At 31.4% G+C, this 15,101-nt stretch overlaps 1 protein-coding gene across 1 annotated transcript in view; it reads left to right on the forward strand.

The window, feature by feature from the left end:
- Positions 1 to 15,101, forward strand: part of PNPLA4 (patatin like phospholipase domain containing 4) — a 114,124-nt gene that overhangs the window by 888 nt on the left and 98,135 nt on the right. The gene's annotated exons all lie outside the window — the stretch shown is intronic.

Here is a 15,101-nt window from a genome sequence, read left to right on the forward strand (position 1 = left end):
ACATTTGGGTGGCTTCTCTAATTTTGCCTGTGTCACATTTCTTTTGGGCTAATTACATTTGTCTTTGCTCATAGATTGCTCATAGAGTACAGCATCTTCTCTGATGAGAGCAGAACATGCTGACCTAAATGGTCTCCAATGTCACATAATTGATTCTAAAGTTCTTAAGAGAAACCTTGAGAGTGTCCTTGTGTATTATTTTTTCTGACCACCTTGTGAGTGCTTGCTATGTGTGTGTTATTCATAAAATATTTTTTTTTGAAGTGTACCTTTGGAATTTGTACAATGTGGCTACCCAACAGAGTTGTAATCTCTACAGTGGTGTTGGAATGCTTGGCAGTTTAGTTCAAAAAAGGACTTTGGTGTCTGGTATTTTATCCTGCCAGATGATCTTTAGAATGTTCCCAAGACAATTCAAATGGAAGTGATTCTATTTTCCTGACATGGAGCTGGTATACTGTCCAGGTTTCACAGACACACACAGGGTAAAGGTAAGAGGATAGAGCAGAATCTATTATAATTCACCTCAAGCAAAGAAAGCAAAAGTAATGATCACAATCTCAGATCAAATAGAAGGAAAAATAGATCTAATTAAAAATATAAAAAGAAAGAAACTATTATCTTGCTAAAGGTACCATAAATAGTAAAATAATGTCAATACAAAACATATGCACTAAATAGTAAAGTATCTAATTTTTTAAGAAAAAGTTGAACAAGTTACAGGAGGAAATAGAAACTAAAACTACACTAGTGGGGATCTCAACTTTCCCCTCTCAGAACTAAATAAATCTAGTTTTAAATTTAATAAATCTAAATAAATAACAAGTTAAGGAAGGAAATAAAATTTTGGGAAAGTTAGATATTTAGAGATTTCTGGAGGAAACAAAGGGAGAATGAAAAAAATTATCCTTTTCTCAGTGATATATGGTATCCACACAAAATTTGACTATGTATTTATTGGTCAAGAATGGTCAAGGTCAAGATTAAGGATGCAAAAATCTCACAACCAAATGTAGAAAAACAGAAATAGTAAATGAATCCTTTTCAAATCATAATATAATAAAAATCACATTCAATAATGAATAATAGAAAGAGAAATTAAATAATTCATCCAAAAAGATAAAAAACCAAATGAGTCAAAAAATAAGTCATAGAAATAATCTATATCATTAAAAATATTACAAGGAGATAATATATCAAAATTTATAAGATGCAACCAGAATGGTACTTAAGGGAAACTGGTTGTTAGAGAAAAAATTTGGGCATGCAGCTAAAAAAAAAAATTCTAGAAAAAGAACAAATTAAAAATCCCCAATGAACACAAAATTAGAAATCATGAAAATCAAAAGAGATATTAATAAAATTAAAAGAAAACCATTGAAGTAATAAATAAAACTAGTAGTTGGTTTTATGGGGGAAAACAATAATATGCATAAACATTTGATTAATTTGGTTTTGAAAAAACAAAGAAGAAAGCCAAATTACTAGTATTGAAAATAAAAGGACTGAAATTGCCACCACATGAGGAGAAAATCAGAACAAGTGTTAAAAGCTATTTTGCCCAATAAGATGCCAATAAATTTGATAATATAAGTGAAATGGATGAATATCTACAAAAATGTAAATTATCTAGATTAACAGAATAAAATATTTAAATAAAGCAATCTTAGAAAAAGAAATTGAGTAAGTCATCAGTGACCTTCCTAAACCAAACTCTCCAGAATCATATGGATTCACAAGTGAATTCAACCAAACATTTAAAGAACAATTAATACCAATACCATATAAATGATTTGGAAAAACAGATAAAGAAAGAGTACAACTAAATTACTTTGACATAAATATGATGCTTATATCCAAACCAGAAAGAGCCAAAGCACAGAAAGAAAATTGCAGACTAAATTCCCTATTGAATAATACTGGTACCAAAATTTTAAATAAAATAGTAGCAAAGATATTATAGCAATATATCACAGGGAGCATACACTATGAAAAGGTAGGGTTTATACCAGGAATATAGAGCTGGTTCAATATTAGGAAAACTATCATCATGATTAATCATATCAACAATAAAACCAAGAAAAATCATATGATTATTTCAAGAGTTATAGGAAAAGCCTTTGACAAAATACAGTACCCATTTCTATTAAAAACAGTAGAGAGTATAGGAATAAATGTAGCTTGCCTATTAATGACAAGGAAGCATTATCTGTAATGGGGATATACTCAGAGCCTTCCCAGTACACTCAGGAGTGAAGCAAAGGTGCCCATTCTCATCTTTATTATTTAATATTGTACCAAAAATATTAGTTACAGCAATAATAAGACAAAGTAAAGGAATTAGAATAGTCAATGAGGAAACAAAGTTATTATACTTTGCAGATAATGTAATGTATACTTAGAAAATCATAGAGAACCAACTAAAAAAACTATCTGAAATTAACAAATTTAGAACAAATTCAGAATATATAGTAAATCGACATATAAATCATCAGCATTTCTATATATTACCAAAAACTTCCAGCAGTAAGTGATAAAAAGAAATTCCATTTAAAATAACTGTAAACAAATTAAAATATATGAAGTCTGCCTGTAAAGACAAACCCAGGAACTATAAAACCACAACTGTGAAACACTTTTCATACATATAATGCCAGATCTAACCAACTGACAAAATATTAATTGCTCACAGGAAGACAGAACTAATATAATAAAAATGACAATTCTACCTACATCAATCTATTTATTCAATGCCATATCAACCAAACTATCAGAAAATCATTTTATAGAACTAGAAAAAAATAACAAAATTCATCTGGAAGACTAAAAGCTCAAGCATATCAAGGGGATCAATGAAAACAAAAATGCAAAAGAAAGAAGCTTAGCCATATCAGATAACAAACTGTATTATAAAGCAGTAATTATCAAAACAATCTAGTCCTGGCTAAGAAATAGAGACAGTGGAATAAATTAGGAACAAATTACAATATAGTAAATGACCATAGCAACATAAAATATGATAAATCCAAAGATCCAAGCTTTTGGACAAAAAGTCATTGTTTGACTAAAACTGCTGGGAAAACTGGAAAACAGTACTACAGAAACTAGGTATAAAAGAACATCACATACTGTATAACAAGATAATCTTAAAGTGGATACATGATTTATACGTAAAGGATGATACCTAAAGCATATTAAAAGAGTGTGGAATAGTTTATCTTTCAGACTTGTGAATAAAGAAAGAATTTAGAACTAAAGAAGACATAGAGAGCATTACAAAATTTTGATTATATAAAATTAAAAAGATTTTAATACAAATAAAATGAAATTTAGAGACCAAATTAGAACCAAAATTAGAAGGAAAACAGAAAACTGAGTGAGGGAGGGATTTTGCAACAAGTATCTTTGATAAAAGGGTTCATCTCTTAAATATACGGAAAATAGAGTCAAATGAAAAAAAAAAAATACAAATCACTTCCTGATTGGCAAATGGCCAAAAATATGAATGGCGTTTTTTCAGATAAAGAAATCAAAGCTTGTAATGTTCTTGTTTGGTTTTCTGGAGGTCTTGGAGCAGCCTTTGTTTCAGTAATCATTATGAGAATAGCCAGGTGTTAAAGTCCAAATCCTTTATTATGTCCTTCACAATCTAGTTTCCTTGGCTGGGACCCAAGCCAACTTTCTGGAGAGCCTTTCAGACCAGTCTTAGTCTCACTGGGGGAAGTGCAGGAGGCCAGCCACCATGGTAGTGTGAGATGAAGTGAATGAATCTGGCTCTGAGTTCCTAGGCTTGTGCTTCAGCCTCCAGACACCACAAAGGTGGACAATGGAATGAATGTGTTTCTGAGTCCCTTCCAAATCTGTGTCTGGCACTTCTGAGTCTGTCTCTGGCTCTGACTGGCTGAGTTTGTCGCAGCTTTATATGTTCTATTTTGAATATAAACCAATCATTATATCACTAGGAAACAATTATTTGTTGTAAAATTAAATCAATCATACAGAACTAGAGAACTATTAATTACCATGCTAAACTAAATAACCATTGTCTCATCAATTCCACTGAATTAGCACTTTGTAAGAATTCTTGTTTTAAGTACAGAGTTCTGGCCCATAACAAAAGCTCTCTATAATCATATAAAAAATTCTCTAAATCACTATTGATTAGAGAAATGCAAATTAAAGCAACTCTGAGGTACCACCTCATACCTATCAGATTGGCTAATAAAACAAAAAAGAAAAGCATTGGATGTTGGAAGTAATGTGGGAAAACTGGTGTATTAATGCACTGTTGGTAGAGTAATGAAATGATCCAACCCATTCTGGAGAACAATTTGGACCTATGCTCAAATAGTTATAAAACTGTATATAACTTTTTGATGCAGCAATACCACTACTAGGTCTGTATCCCAAAGATATCAAAAAAGGGAAAAGTGGGAAGGACTTATTTGTAAAAAATATTTATAGCAACTCTTTTTGTAGTGGCAAAGAATTGGAAACTGAAGGAATGCCCATTAATTGAGGAATGGCAGGGCAGCTAGATGGCACAATGGATAGAGTCCTGAAGTCAGGAGAACCTGAGTTCAAATTTGGCCTTATACACTTAATATTTACCCCCCAATTGCCTCACCAAAAATAAATAAATAAAAGAAATTGGGGAATGACTGGTATATGAATATAATGGAATATCATAATATTGAACAGGTAGATTTCAGAAAAACATGGAAAAATTTAAATCAATGGATACATAGTGATTTTAGATTCATTTAATAATCTTATGAAGTTTCTTTATATATATTGTTGGATGGAATACTTTTTCAAATGAATGGGAAGTTTTGTCAAAAACTTTTTTCTGTGTCTATTCAGAAAATCATGTGATTTTGAATATTTTAGTTTTTAATAAGGTTAATTATGTTGACTAATGAAATAATTCTTGCATCTGTTATAAGTTTAAATTGGTCATAATGAATGATTTCTTGGATAATTGCTGTAGACCTCTGGAGCAATTAATTATATTTAAGACATTTAAATTGTTAAACATCAATTATATTGTTCTAAACTTCTTTTTTTTATTCTTCATTAGTTTTAGGCAGTTTTTGAAAGTAATTTTTGTAGTATGAGCACTAATTGTTCCTTAAAAGTTTAATAGCTTCCCCCATTTTTAATTATATTTGATGATATTCCTCTTTTTCTTTTGCATTCTGTTTTGTTTATATTTAATTATGTATAATAGGTTTTGTTTATTTTTATTTCTACTGGAGGCTTTGTTTAACTTGATCACTTGCTGTTTTGCTGATCTCATTTTCTATCTTTTTAATCAAATGACTTAAAAGGTTTATAAATTAGTCATTTCAAGGAACCAAATTTTAGTTTGTACAAAAAAATAGAGAAGAAATAGATTAAATATAATAGATAAAAATAGATAAAATATAAAATAGATAAAATAGATAAAACATAATAGATAAAATAAAATATAATAGTTTGTATAAAAAAATTGAGAAGAAATAGATAAAAACCCAACTGAGAAGATGCCGTGCTCTATGAGCAAAACAGAAGTAAATTAGCTCAGAAGAAATGTGAGATGCACAAAATTAGAGAATCCACCTCAAATATTCTCATCAACTATTTGTGCCTGACCTATGGCAGAGTATTCCAAGCTTATATTGGTCTAATTGGTCACGGTTAGACATGGACACACTGTAACTTGATTCTAGTTATTTTGGCCCTCTTTGAAAATGAAAGACAACAACCATAACCAACCACAAACCATTTTTCCCTATTGGTCACTTTCTGTCTTATTGCATATTTGATGGAAGTTTCCTTAGAGACTGGATTTCAAAATGTCTCAATGTTCTCACACAATAAAACATTCATGATTTACCAACCTCAATCTCTGCTCCAAGTGGTTTCTGGGATGACAGAACTGGCCCCAGATGGATCTGATATTTCTCTTTCAGGCTTTTTGAGTGTCTCATAACCATATATATGCATCCTGTCCCTATTCCCTCTGCTCTTTCATTCACTGAATGAATTTTGAGGAGGATAGAGTTCTTCAGATCAATCTGTAAAAATTTTCACAGGATCTTCAAGGTACTAGAACTAGAAGGGTTATTGATGTGTTAAAAATGAATTCTACTGCAAGCTCTTGGATTAGATTATGCATCCCTTCAGGCTCAACATAGTGAATGATTGGGAAGGGTGTGCTGAATAAACATATTAGGAATTCTTCTCAGTCCTTAGTTCGTTGAGAGCTCATCTTGTTTCTTGTTTGGGTTCCTGATGTCTTAAAGCATGGAGACAGTTGAATTGCTTTATCTCTTGTGAATTTTAAAAAGCCTTGGAAAATTATAAAAAATGAATAAAAATAGTTCTCCATTTCCATTGGTCACATGATTAAGGAGTCTAAAAAAAAGATTGTATATTCTAGAAATGCTTCATTTTGTTTCATTAATAAACTAAAACTAAAATAGGGTACTAGTCTAAGTCAGCCCATACATTACAAAAGTCACTTAGCAAAATTCCAAAATCTTGAGAATTTGTGTCCTTTAAATATTCAGCATGCTTTTCAAGTATTTTATTTTCACTCATTAAGTTTCACACTTCTTAGTTATATTGATTTTTATATGAGGTCAGACAAATGCCTTTCATGTCCTTACATGATTTCTATGTCCCAAGTCATCAAACTTTTATGGACTGGATAGCATGAACTATTTCCTTTTGCCTTTACTCTGTCATCTTTCCTTCTTCTATGGTCAGGACTAAGTGAAGTGCATATATCTTAGAATCATCTAACTAGAGATCATAAGAGATAAAAGATTAAATATAGCTTATGATAAAGTCTTATAATACCTGGCATTTCATCTGGGTTAGGATATAATACATTAACAAGAAGCACACCTCAGAATAGGGGCCATAGTAGTTACATTCTGAATTCATCAAATCATATGCAGAAGATTGGATTCAGTGAATGACTCAGGTGCCCATTTTAGGAAAGATTTAGAATCTGGAGAGTATCTAGAGAAGCATAATCAGATTGCTGAAATTACTCCAAATAGATACCATATGTGGATCATTTAGAGAAACAGGAACCATTTACAGAGCAAAATCTTAGGAGGGGACATCATAGTTATGTTCAATGAAAGAGCTAGGTAGCACATTGGATTAGGAACTGAACCCAGAGTCTGGACTCAATTTCAACCTCAGATAGTTAGTTCTGTGACCCTATGAGGGTCATTTAACCTCTGGCTCATTTTCCTCATCTATAAAATGAGGATAATAGCATCTATCTTCAAAGGTGAGGATAAAATGAAATAACATTTATAAAGTGCTTTGCAAAACTTGCTACATATATATATATATATAATACATTGTATAATATAATTGCTATTTGAATATACAAAAGGTGAGTTAATTTATTCTTTTTTAGCTACAAAAGATGGAATATAGTAACTGTAAAGACAGATTTAGGTTTGGATTAAGGAAAAACTTCCAAAAAATGGAAGGGGCTACTTTTAGCCTCTTGGATACTGGAAGGTATCACCATTTTTGAGGTCACAATCATATGTCTTGAAGAGGGTACTCTTTGAATAAGGGTTGGATAAAGTCAGAGAATTCTATCATTTTCTGAATAGTTTTCCTATCTTTAACATGAAAAAAGATTAAATTAGATGATCTATGAGATTCATTAACAAGTTCAAATCCTTTGATACAAAGGTAGATATCATCTACTTGCAATCTGACCATTTAAATTTAATCTGATATGCTTTGTCCATTTAAGCTCATTTTTTAGTCTAAATTACAGATTCAGCATTTATTTAATTTACCAACTATTTTTATATGTGTTATGGTGAGTGTTCTCCATGTCAGGGTATCAAACATTATGAAAACAATATTTTTCATAAATTTTACTTTTTAAACGTTAACTTTTCATTAGAATCTGTCTTTAATAAGTTACTATAGAGGTTAGTTTCTCCAGAAGAGAAGCTTCTCCCCAACCTGTGAAAGGATCTTTCTTTATAAATATAAAACTCCATTAAAACTCAGCTTGAAAAGAAGTGATTACGATGAATTTTCATTTTGGTATGATTGATTTGTTAACATTAAAGTTTCATTTCATCTACCAAATGATCAGGCTGTGAAATAGTCTTTTCTTTGATCATTAATTTCCTCTTTATATGTTACAACACATTGAACCTAAATTTGCACTGTTCTTAAAAGTAGATTCCTAATGCAAGCATAACAATATTGGTTTTTATCCTAATATCAGTAACAAATAATTATTTAAATGACTGTTCTCTAATTGATTATATATTTTAAAATTTTTAATTTCTAGCTTCTTGAATGAAGTTTACTTATATATATTCCCTTTTAATTTTTTCCCCATGTCTTTTTGACTTCTAGTATGAAATTGGAAAGAAAATAATCTCAGTGACTAGATATACAAAATATGAAGATTTAATCATCTCAGACAAAAGTTTTAGAACCCAGACTTCATAAATCCCAGCCCACTTCTCTAATAGCCATGCTATTCTTCTTTTGAAGACCTCTGTTTCCTATTTCTATTGAATTATTAAGTGGAACATTATATAACAATGCTTTCATAACTATATAAAAAGCATTTATAAAATCTTCTTCTGGGAAGGGAATGGATTTCTACTTTTTATGTTGGGAAAAAGTTCACAATAAAGAAGAGAGTTATATTCCAACACCCACTGATTGTGGTGTCATGAGTACTTTCACACAGAATACTTTGACACATTTTTCCTAATAAGTTGTTATTGCTGAGTCATTTTAGTTGGATCTGACCCTTTGTGACTCCATTTCCAATTTTCTTTGCAAAGATACTGGAATGATTTGCCATTTTTTTCTCCAACTCTTTTTGCAGTTGAGGAAATTAAGGCAAATAGGGTTAAGTAATTTGCTAAGGGTCACACAACTATTAAGTGTCTAAGGCAGCATTTGAAGTCAGATCTTCCTGAGACCAGGCTTGGTGCTCTACCTATTGCATCATCTAGAAGCCACCTTACTAAAAAATAGATTTCCATATTCATTCATCATGTAATTCTGATGACTATAAAGATTTCTTTGAAACAAAAATTAGACATCAGATTATTTTCATTGACATGTTTATGATTATCAATATTTCAGGTAGCAAAACACAAGATACACAGATGTGGACAGAAATATATAGAAATATAGCATGTGTTTCACAAATTTTTTAGAATGATGTTATTTGTTGAAAATACATTTCATCATTTTCAGTGAGAGCTATGATTATTCACATAACTATACCAAAGCTATTATCAAACAGAATAACACTTTTTTCTTTTATCCTAAAAGTAAAATTCTATTTTACCATAGGCACCTTTCTTTCTCTCCCGCTCCCCTAGTATGACTTTCTCTTGACTCTCCCCAGATTCCTAGCACTATTGGGGTAATAATCCATTCACATTCACAATCCTAAGTTTCCACAGCTTTTCTCTTAATAATATGTCAACTCAGATGACATGTGAATTTAAGGCAAAATCATTTAGTGAAAGACTGAAGGTCTTTTTAACAGTGAATCTAATCAGTTATTAAATGTTCTTTTTATGTCTTTCAAATAGCTGTCCTATTCAATGTGTCTCTTGAGATCTGTTGCTGATTCCTACTTAACTTCTCATATTAACTTGAAATACATGCTGGATTTAGTCAGAGGCACTGAGTTGAATCCCACCTTTGCCACTTACTACCTATATGATATCAGGTGAGCAATTATTTTCTCTCTCTGAGCTTGAGTTTCCTTACCTATAAAATAAGGTGATTTATTTTATGAAATAATTTCTATCTTCTGTCTCAAAGTATCTGATTCTATGATCCAAACACAGCAGTACAGCAACCTTTAAGTTCTCTCAATGAAAAACACTAGGAAACTCATTAAATCAGGAAGTTTTTCTTCACAACTTGAAGCCAGTCAAGTCAACAAGTCCATAAGCATTTATTAAATACTTATATTTTACAAATGCTGTGCTAAACTAGAGAACACTACAAAGATCGTCACTGAATACCCTCTTTACAAAAGGTACAGCCTGGAGAATGCTGACTTTTTACTCCTCTCTAGTTTTACCACCAAAGCTATCCCACCAGAGTCTAGACTAGCTGACATTTCACATCTTTTGATAGTCTACTTCATCAAATTCTCTACACTTTGAATATCTGTCCAATGGACACTGGATACATTGTGTTTTATTTTTACTTATTAAACATTTTCTAATTAGGTTTTAATGGGACTTTTTCTATACCTTGAAGTTTTGTTGGTCACATAGGGCTCTGAATTTGACACCTCTATTGTAGAAAACCAAAGAAAATTTCTTCAAATTAGGAAGAATCTTTCCTCTCTCAAGTATCATCTGAAATCATTTTGTTATTTTTATTCAGTTATTGCAGTGATGTCTCATTCTTCATGGTGCCATTTGAGGTTTTCTTGGCAAAGATATTAGAGTAGTTTGCTATTTCCTTCTTTGGCTCATTTTACAGATGAAAACTGAAGCAGACAGGGTCACACAGCTAAGAGGTGCCGAAAGCTGGATTTGAACTCAGAAAGATGAGTCTTTCTGATTCCAGTTCTGCTGCAACATCTGGCTATCCCATACAATCATAGGAACATGGTTTAGAGTTGGGATACATCTTCTAGATCATCTTGTTCAGATGTATCTAAGATACAACCTATGGGAGCATGTGGTCACTACCACACTCCCAACTGGGCCTGAAGCAGATTAAAATATAATCTGGAAATATTTAGTAATATAAATAAAAATAGAACAAAACAAAATAGAGATATTACCAACATTTTAAAACTAAGTCAAAATGTTACCTCTACATATCCTGTTTCTATATGAGTTTGATACAATTGAATCAAGTACCTTCATTTTATAGATATAAAAATTGAGACACAAAGAATTTAAGGAACCTACTCAAGGCCATACAAGTGTAAAGTGGCTAAACTGGAATTTAGATTCTAAATCCAGAGCTCCTTCTACCATATCACACTGCCTTTCATGGAGTTTGTGCATACAATAATTGGCAATATAAAACTTCCCACTTATATAATGCTTCCATATGCTATTGGATTTGAATCTCATCATAACTTTGAGAAATAAATTATTACCCCATTGTCCATTGAAAAGGGGTGAGGCTGAGAGAAATTGACTGAAACTTGCCCCAGGCAAGGGAGGTAGATTTGAGGTCAAGTCATCCTGACTTCAATTTCATTGTTCTATCCATTCCATTCAGCTCTCTCCACAAATTATTTTTTTTAAATAGATCCACCATTTCCTTTAATAATTTTATATATTATTTTAAGTGATTGCTTAGAAATACACTTGAATTTTAAATTTTAGAACTTGTCTTTTTTTTTAACTTCCAAGTGAAGTTCAGATGTACAATTTCACACTTAGAATTATAAAGAGCCACACTTATATTCTAAATAATTAAATGTGATTATTTAATGGAACACAATTTATCATCAGTATATGTCGGTTCAGCATTGTCCCAGCAATGGATTCCAGTTGTGGTTTGTGCAATCCAAATTTTCTGGCAGGGAAGCAAGTTTGGGAATTAGTCAAGCATCAAATCTGAAAACAAATGAAAAATGGGTGCTTGCCAATGACTTACTGGCAGCCAAACATCGCAACATTCAGCTTTATTCAGACACTATAGGCTTAGTTTTTAACCTTGCCAAAACAACAGTCATACAGAGAATACACTGGAAAGGACCTTGAGAGGATCATTTCCAGGACTTGAAAATGATTAAAAGATGGTATATATTTACAGAATGTTTTGCAATATTTTCTAGCATCTATCCAAGCAAGTACCTTTCTTTCTCCTCCACCTCCATTATCTGATATTAAACTAACTGAAGCCCCTTACAAGAGCCATAGAATTTCAAGCTGTATCATTGATTCTAGTGGATCATTTATTTATTTCTTCTTAACCCTTTGTGAAATAAAGATGTGACAGTATTGAGATACATGGGGAGAATTGTTTCCTTGGCTTATTCTATATTTTTAAAATTTCAACTTATAGTATTTTAATGGTAACTGGGTTACTCCAGCATCTTCTTCATTTCTGTGACTTTTTCTATGCTGTTTCATATGCCTCAAAAGTCTTTCCTACCCAGTTCCTATGACCATGTTTTGAAATTATATTCATAAACCTTCCTCTTAGCTCTTAGTTAAAAATTATCTTTTCTTCTTTAGACTTCATATCTTTCTCAGGCAATCATCATATTCTATCATGTATTACAAGGATCACATAATATTGAAAATGTGTAACACATCTTCCCCTGGTAGATTGTAAAAATCAGAAATCATGTTTAATCATTTACTTTTATGTCATCCCAAGGGCTATATTTACTTTACAAATAGTAGGCATTTACCTGAATAAACTACAGGTTATATTTATGGCTTCTAGTCTGAAGTCTTCCCTCCTGAGCGTGCTGCGGCAGAGAGACTCTGACCCTCTCCCTCAGCTCTCCAATTCTTGCCTCCAATTACGTCATCATAACACATCCAGCTAGCATCAATCTTGAGGAGAGCAATAATATCACCATATCATTTAAGTATATGTATATAGAACCATTATCTCACATTGAATAAGTAATTAACCTTAAGTGCTCTGCTGTCTTAGGTTCAAGTACATCTTTTCAGAGTTACAGCCCTCTATTAATGGGAGAAATTTTAAAAAAGAAAAGAGAAGAAAAGGAGAAAGGAAGAGACAAAAGGAAAGGACCAAGGAAGGCAGAGGAGAGAGGAAGGAAAGAAAGAGAGGAAAGGGGAAAGCAGGGGATGAAAAAAGAGGGCAGGGGAGGAAAGAAGAGAAGATAGGGGAGGAAAGAGGAGGAAAAAATGGATAGAGTGTAGCTACATTGTTAAGAGTTTTAAATACTAAGTTGAGAAGTTTCTATTTCAGTTCCCAAAACAATAGGAAGTCATTGAAGTTTCTAGAAGAAAAGAGTTACATGGTCAGACTTGTGCTTTAGGAAGATTATTTTGGCAAATTATGTGGAGAATAAATTAAAGAGTGGATAAATTGGCAAGAAAACAAATTATGAGCCAATTGCAAAAATCTAGGCAAAAGCTGATGAAGGGGTTGATTAGGTTAGTTGCTGCTATATAGATAGAAAGAAGAAAAGATGTGGCAAAAGATATAAGGGGGAGAAGTAAAAAGATAGAGAAAAGAATTGATGATCAATCACACACACACACACACACACACACACACACATACACATACATTCTGAACTTCAGGTAAATGAAAGGATTGTAATATCTGTAGCAGATAGAGTAGCCTTCTGAGATTTTTCTACTTTTGATTAAAAGAAAGTGATCTTTTTGAGATCTTTTGAAATCTAGAAGAATTTTCTCTTCTGTTTTCATCTATTCTGTATAATATTTTTATCTACACCTACATATTTTGCTTCAAGAAAATATGTAGGGTTTAAGGATAGATTGTATAGATTAATTAGCTTTCATTTTAAACTAAGGAGCTGCCACGGTAGTAGGAGGCACTGTGAAATGAGCACTGGTATCAGGAAAACTCATGCTCATCTTCAGCCTCAGAAACCCATTACTTGTGTGAGTCTGTGTAACTCACTTCAACTCTTTTTATCTCAGTTGCATAATTGTAAAATGGGGGATAATAATAGCTTTTACATCATAGGTTGTCTTGAGAATCAATGAGATAACAATTATAAAGATTTTTGGCATAGTAAACACTATTTATTTTTATTTTACTGTTATTTCTTCCTTCATGCTGAAACATTTCCTTAATCTAGAAACTTAGTGATGATCATTTTGATTTTATTGATGCTCATTAACATTCAAATTCTTGCCCCATTAGACCCAGTACAAACAAAATCTATTAATTTCTGTATAGTATATCACTATTATTTCTAATATGGCATTTAATAAAATAATTTTTTCTTTTGAATTTTTTCCAATTTATTGATTCAAAAATCAAAGTTACTTATTACGGAATAAATATCTAAATAAAATGCTGATCATAAATTGTGAAATCATAGACTTACAGCAATTTAGATGAGGAAAGAGAAATTAAAATATATAAGCCAACATTTTTGGCAGCTAAGCAGAACAGTTGTCATGTATAGAGTACTGGGAATTGAATCAGGAAACAGAATTCAAATCCTACTTCTGATACTTACCAGCTTGTATTACCTTGAATAGAACACTTAAACTTTCTCAGAATTAGTTTCCTCCTCTGTAAAATGAAAAGTTTGGACTTGATACCAACTCTTATTCTGGTATCACTTCATTTTATAGATGAGAAAATTAAGTGAAAGATAGGGGAAGATTTTCTTGAGTTAAGGTTAACAAAGTACCAGAACTAACAGGTCTCTTAACTACTCTGTGAATATCTTTCTTATTATAAACTATATAAACACAAACAAAAACAATCAAATAAATATGAAAAAAAGAAAAACAAAATCCAAACTCTAGTCTTCAACAGGATAGAAGCAAAGATCCATTTAAGGGACAACAAATAAGCAAGTAGGATGCCTTTGTTCTATGTCCCCTTCCAGGCTTGTTAAAAATTCTACCACCTTTTTTATTTCTACTTATTTGTCTTTTTTTTCATAGGTTTTTTTTTAAACAAAGTTTACTGCAGTTGGTGTGTACACACTGCATGTCTTCTGATTTCATTCTGTATCATTTCATATCATCCACATGTTTTCTTATATGGTTCATATTTGCCACATAGTTTATTTCCAGTTTTGCTATTACAAATTATGAAGTTTAGTTTTTATAAAATGAGTCTTCCCCTTCCTTTAATGGCATTATAAAAATATAGTTTCATAGGCATAGACAGCATAAATACCTGAGAGTATACCAGTCAAGACAAATTCAGGAATTTCATGAACATAAGGATAAACAATTTTATACAAATAAAGTTTAATATTTAAATAATTAAATAATTTAAATATTTAGATTTAAATAATTGGAAAATATTAATTGTTCATGATTGAACAAAATCAATCTAATAAAAATTATAAATCTACTTGAATTAATCTACTTATTCAAAAATATCCCAATTAAGTCATCAAAAAT

Source organism: Sarcophilus harrisii, chromosome 3 (assembly GCF_902635505.1).
Source record: "Sarcophilus harrisii chromosome 3, mSarHar1.11, whole genome shotgun sequence".
Classification (NCBI taxonomy): Eukaryota; Metazoa; Chordata; class Mammalia; order Dasyuromorphia; family Dasyuridae; genus Sarcophilus; species Sarcophilus harrisii.